Below are 5,756 nucleotides of genomic sequence, written 5' to 3' on the forward strand. Positions count from 1 at the left end.
CTTTGGATAGAAGGAATGTTGATAAAAGAAAACAGATAAGGTAGTGTTGCTCATTTTTTATTTTGCTTCTATTCAAGAATGGCTTTTGCACTGGGAATGGCAGAACAAAAATAGCTAATAGGAATTTAGTACTCAGGGTAAGTAATGCTACGGGGTGGCTATGTGGTGTGATGATAGAGTATCTGACCTGGAGTCAGGAAGACTCATCGTCCCGAGTTAAAGTCTGACCTCAGATACTTACTAGATATGTAACCCTGGGCAAGTAACTTAACTCTCCTTGCTTCAGTTTCCTCATCTATAAAATGATCTGAAAAGGAAATTGAAAACCACCACACTATCTCTGCCAACAAAACCCTAAATCTGGTTACAAAGAGTCAGACACAACTGAGAATGACTGAATATTAACAAATAAGAAATACTCTTATTAAATCCAATGAGGAGATAGTCAAAGAGTACCTAGCTGTCTTTGAAGAATTCAAGGCACCTGGACCAGGTCAACTATCTCCTTAGGTTCCTAAAAGAACTGAAAGATATGATTGACACACATCTACTGATGGTATTTGAAAAAGTATGGAAAAAGAGATAAGTATCACTAGATAGAAGAAGAACAAATCTCCTGGTTTAAAAAAGGGGGGACAAGATGACAGAATCTGCAAATTGTGGGTCACAAAATTTAACTCTGATTCCTGGTACAATTCTAGAACAGTTTATTAAAGTGATGCTTAGTTAAATAATGCTTATAAGAAGCCATCGTAGCTTGATTAAAAACAGTTCATACCAAACTAAACTCATTTTCTGTTGTTTTTCAGGATTACTAAACAAGTAGATTAGGGAACTGCTATGGGTATAGTTTACCTAATATTTAGCAAATCATTTGATAAAATCATCTCATACTATTCTTGTTAAGAACATGGAGAGAAATGGATTCAATGGTAATAAAGTTAGATGTATTCAAATCTGGTTGGATGGCTAGATTCAATGACTAGAGCTGTCTAAAAGTAGAATGGCTGAACTGGGAGATGAGGTTTTTCCTTACTCGAAGTCTTCAGACAGAGTCTGAATACCAGAGATGATATAAAGGGGAATTCCTTGGGCATGGATTGGACCAACAATGCTAAATTCTGTCATTTTCTATGAATTATAGAATAACCCGACTTGCTCATACCAGGATCTGCTCCAGAAGGTGTTTGTGGCTACTCAAGCAGTAAAAATAGGCCATCTTCCAAGTCTGGGTTGTATTAGAATTAGAGAATAGAGTCAGCATTGCCTTCTCAGGATCCAGATGTTGAGATGGAACTAGAAATCAACAATACAGCAGGAGTTACTGAGGAAAAACCATGATTTCAATTCCTATGATCAACCCCATTTTTAAATAACTGATACAAGAGTTTGTCACTTCACAACTTTCCATAACTTTTCCATTTCTCTATTTGTTCTGAAAAAATCCTTCTTTCTTATTGCTAATAACTGATCCATCTCCTACTACCACCACCTTAGTTTATTAACTAATACCCAACACTCCTAATCCCCATTACTACATAATTTTTCTTGCCAGATTTCATAGTCTGGAGGATATGAACCCAAAAGAAGTTAGCATACCAGAATTTAGCATAGGAAAAGCTTTGATCTCTGGATACAGACAGGGTGGAGAAGAGAAAAAACTTACCTTTTCTCGGTGTTTTAGAACCCAATGGCTTTTCCTTCACCTGTTCTGCATAGATATTGCCATATACGGCAACCAGGCTCCAGCTAGCTCTCCTTATCAGGCACCCCAATACTTGCTCCTCTTGAAGGGGACCATCTTCAGTTTCACAGGCTCTAAGCATCTCCTCACACAGGAGATGCCATTCAATCAAGAGGTTCTGAAGGGCAGTGTAGTGTATGCAGAGTCCCATAGATGGCATTAGCTACCCCAGGGGCAACAGGACTGGGACCCTTTAGAGACTTCAGTGCTTTCTGAATAAAGTTGATCAATAGTTTCTGCAAAGGCCAGCCACAGGTTCCTATGCCATTGTCCTCTCCACTGTGGGGGTGCCTGCCACAGGAGGTCACACAGGGTGGAAACAGCTTTTGTGCTGAGCTGGGGTGCCCAATTCTCCCCCTTCCTAATGCTGTCAGTCAAGGACCTTATATCATCTTGTGGTATGGCCTCATACAGCTCCTGTGGGAAGAGTAGTTGGTCAGAAATGCCTAAAAAATGCTTTCTTCTCTTTCCTTCATTGCCGATATAGAATGTTACCAAAACCTGTCCCCTCTTTCAGAATGACTCTGAAGTCATCTGTTCCTCTCCATTCACAGTCACAAGGGCCTCATCACCTCATTTCTCTAACAATCTCCTAGTTGCCTTTCCTGCTTCCAGTCTTTTCCCAACCCAACATACCCTGCATTGTTTGAGATAAGGACTGGCCCTGTGATTTCATTCACATAGGGCCCCTCCTTTCTATAAACAACAGCACTTAACATGAGTATCATGGTTTAGCACCTAAGAGCTTGAGGCATATTGCTTTGTCTCTCCAACCAGACTTAGTTCCTTAGGGACAGTGACCGTGTTTTCTACTTTTCTTGTATGTTGCATAATTTAATATAGTGCAAGATACATACTAGGTCAATAATCATTTTTATTGACTCAGGAATGGCTCATGGGACTGTGGTGCCCCTACTCATATAATGTGACCACCTATTTCCCTTTGTCTTCTGACAACCAGTCTAACCTATCTATAAGCAGTAGAGAAAGTAGGTGAAATAAGGAGCTCTAAGCTCTGGGAGGATGCCTAGAATACTTTGAGAGATATGTCTCAACCTCCAGTGGAACTTGAGGTCCTTGAAGGGCAGAGAGTATTTCCTTCCTGTTTTGGCACCCCCAGAGCCCAGAAAGGTGCCCTGCATGCAACAGGTGACTAATAAATGTTTGCTAAATTAAATCAAATCTAGACTGGCATGGGAGGGGAAAGAACAGTGTGCAGTCACTATCTTGAAAGTCAGCACATTAGCAAAGGAAACAACTTTAATAACTTAGAATGGCTGGGGGAAAGAAACCTGTAATACAAGCTTTCTTCCTAGTCTTTTCCCCAGAGGAAAAAAGGATCACCTTAAGGATATCTTCTGGAAATGTATTTTGTAGATCTTCTGATAGCAAAAGAAACTCTGTCCTTCTCAGTAAAGAAGATAGGGGAAAGTTCTCGAAGAATTAAAAAGAAGGACCACAGAGGCTAACGTCAAAGTTGAAGGCAAACAAATTATAGGCAAATATCTCACCTGGACTAGACCATGAGTTGAGGTTGACTGCAATAAAGTACACTTAATTCAGTGAAATAAACAAAATCAGAAGTGTATGCACACCAATTACAACAATATTAAGAAAAAATGGGAAAAGAAAGGAAAACTAAGAAGCTAAAGGTGACAGAACTGTGGACAGACCTGGAAGGAAACAAATAACAAAAGCAACTTGTGTGTTTATTTGTTAATTATTTTAAGTTCTGTATATTGCAGAAGTCAACTAAACTCTATACCCCATGTGATCCAATAATGCTACTACTAGACGTATACCCTGAAAATATCAAAGAAAAAAGGGAAAGGACCTATGTTGTACAAAAATATTAATATCCTAACTTTTCATGATACTATGGCTGGAGCAAAAAACTGGAAAATAAAGTGACCCTCATCACCTGAAAAACAGCTAAACAAGTTGTGGCAGGGCGGATGGGCATAGCCAGACCTCAGGGTAACTCAGCAGAGGTCTAGTAAAGTTAGACCATCCCCATACCACAAAGGTGAGGCCCAATACAAACTGTAAATTCTCTGCCTGGACTTTTCCCTATGATTAAAAAGTCCCCACTTCCTCCTTACTCTCTCAGTTCCAGCGATACTGAATTCCTGTCTGGAAGAAAATTACACCACCCCCTGTCTCTACTCTCAAAGCCCCTTAACATCATCCCTCCATTCTCTCCTCCTTTATCCCAATCTCTTCTTGTCCTTGTCAAGGCTCTCACACCTATGTGTACTCTTGAGAGAAAGCAGGGATTGTTTTGTCTTTATATCCCCAGTACCTAGCATATTGCTTAGCATGTAGCAGATACTTAACGAATGCCTGTTGATTAACTGATCTCATCCCCTAATGTCCTCTCCATCATATTTTTCTATCATTCCTTCTCTATTTCTAATATTCATTCTCTATGTGCTACTGATCCCTTCCCTGCTGCTTTCAAACATACCTATCAAACACCTTTCATACAGCCCATCCTTTCTCATCTCTACCTCCCAACTAAAATTAATTCTAATGCCTTCCCTCTTTTATTTTTCCTGTGCATAGCTTGTTTGTATGTATTTGTTTGCTTTTTCTCTTCCTTATCAGAGTATGAGCTCAATGAGGATTGAGGACCTTCTTTTGCCCCTTTTTGTATCTAACCATTAGCACAGTGCTTGGCATATAGTAGGTCGTTAATAAGTGGTTATTGATTTCCTAGACTCCTGAAGTAGCTTCCTATTTGGTCTCCCTGCCTTGAGTCTCTCCCCTCTTCAGTTCATCCTCCACACAGCTGTCAAAATGATCTTCCTTAAGTGCTGACTGATGGGGTACCTGGGGTCTAGGTCAATTTGTGAAACCAACTCATAAAACCAGTCTGTGAAATTGTAACTGCACTTTGTATTGTAAAATTGTTATCTGTAAAATTCCTTTCCCAACCATGGGCTCTGCCCCTTCCCCCTCTCCTCACTAGGCCTAGGCAACACCTTGTGACTTCTTTGTTCTTACTTAATCTCTCATGTCTCCTCCGGTCTGGCCCAAATAACCTCATGTCTCCTCCGGCCTGGCCCAAATCTTATCTAAACTATCTATGTCACAAGTTCCTCTTGGTCAGCTCTAACCTTTATCTATGCACTGAGATCCCTTCTATCTGGTCAGCCCTGACAATGGCAGCCCTACCCTTTAAAGGTAAAAGCATGTACCCCTCTCACTTGCAGGTTGCCTAAAGGACTCTTGCCCGCTGTAAAGGCGTAAAATAAACTTTCTCAACTCAAGCAAGGCTGAGCTGAATTCTTTCCAGATGCCATTGCAGGTTTCCTGGTCTTAGATAAGATCAGAATTCCTGCTGAACATATTGGGATTCTGTCCCTCATCATTTTGGCGAGCCAGCCAGGATAGTCTGTGGCCTCAAGCTTTCTTGGAGTTCTGGTAAGCTCCTTTACGTCCTCCCTCTCGTCCTGGTCCTGTATGTCGGGTCCTTCAAGCACCTATGAAAGGCTTGATTGGATGATTCCGGTCTGGGACCAGAATCCGGTCTATTTTTTAATAGACCCAGGACACATCCCACATGGATGAGGGATGCCCTGTCTAGGGACAAGTGTCTCCGCGTCAAAAAAAAATATACACATATATATATTTTTAGGCAAGGCTTTTCACTTGAGACGTCACAGAAAAGTAGATGACTATAAGTGACTTTGGCTTGGAGGCCAGGAAAGGATGGGTCAGTCTCCCTACATACCCTGAGACTCACTCCTAGGATATCTTTTGTACAACTGAAAAACACTCGGACTTCAAGACCTCAAGTAGAAAGGATGGACCAGCTTCCCCCTACACTTGGGGGTCTGTGCCTAGGCTATCTCAAAGCAATCTTACCTGGCCCCAGTTGACATCTATCTGAGGGCCAAGAAAATCTGATTTGTGCTGAGGGTTCCAGAAATTCTCTGTGAGCTTTTGAACCTTCCTGTCAGCCTCTCTCTCTCTCTCTCTCTCTCTCTCTCTCTCTCTCTCTCTCTCT

This window comes from Petaurus breviceps, unplaced genomic scaffold, assembly GCF_028583685.1.
Source record: "Petaurus breviceps papuanus isolate PSGF00001 unplaced genomic scaffold, PetGlider_PUasm1.0 229, whole genome shotgun sequence".
Classification (NCBI taxonomy): domain Eukaryota; kingdom Metazoa; phylum Chordata; class Mammalia; order Diprotodontia; family Petauridae; genus Petaurus; species Petaurus breviceps.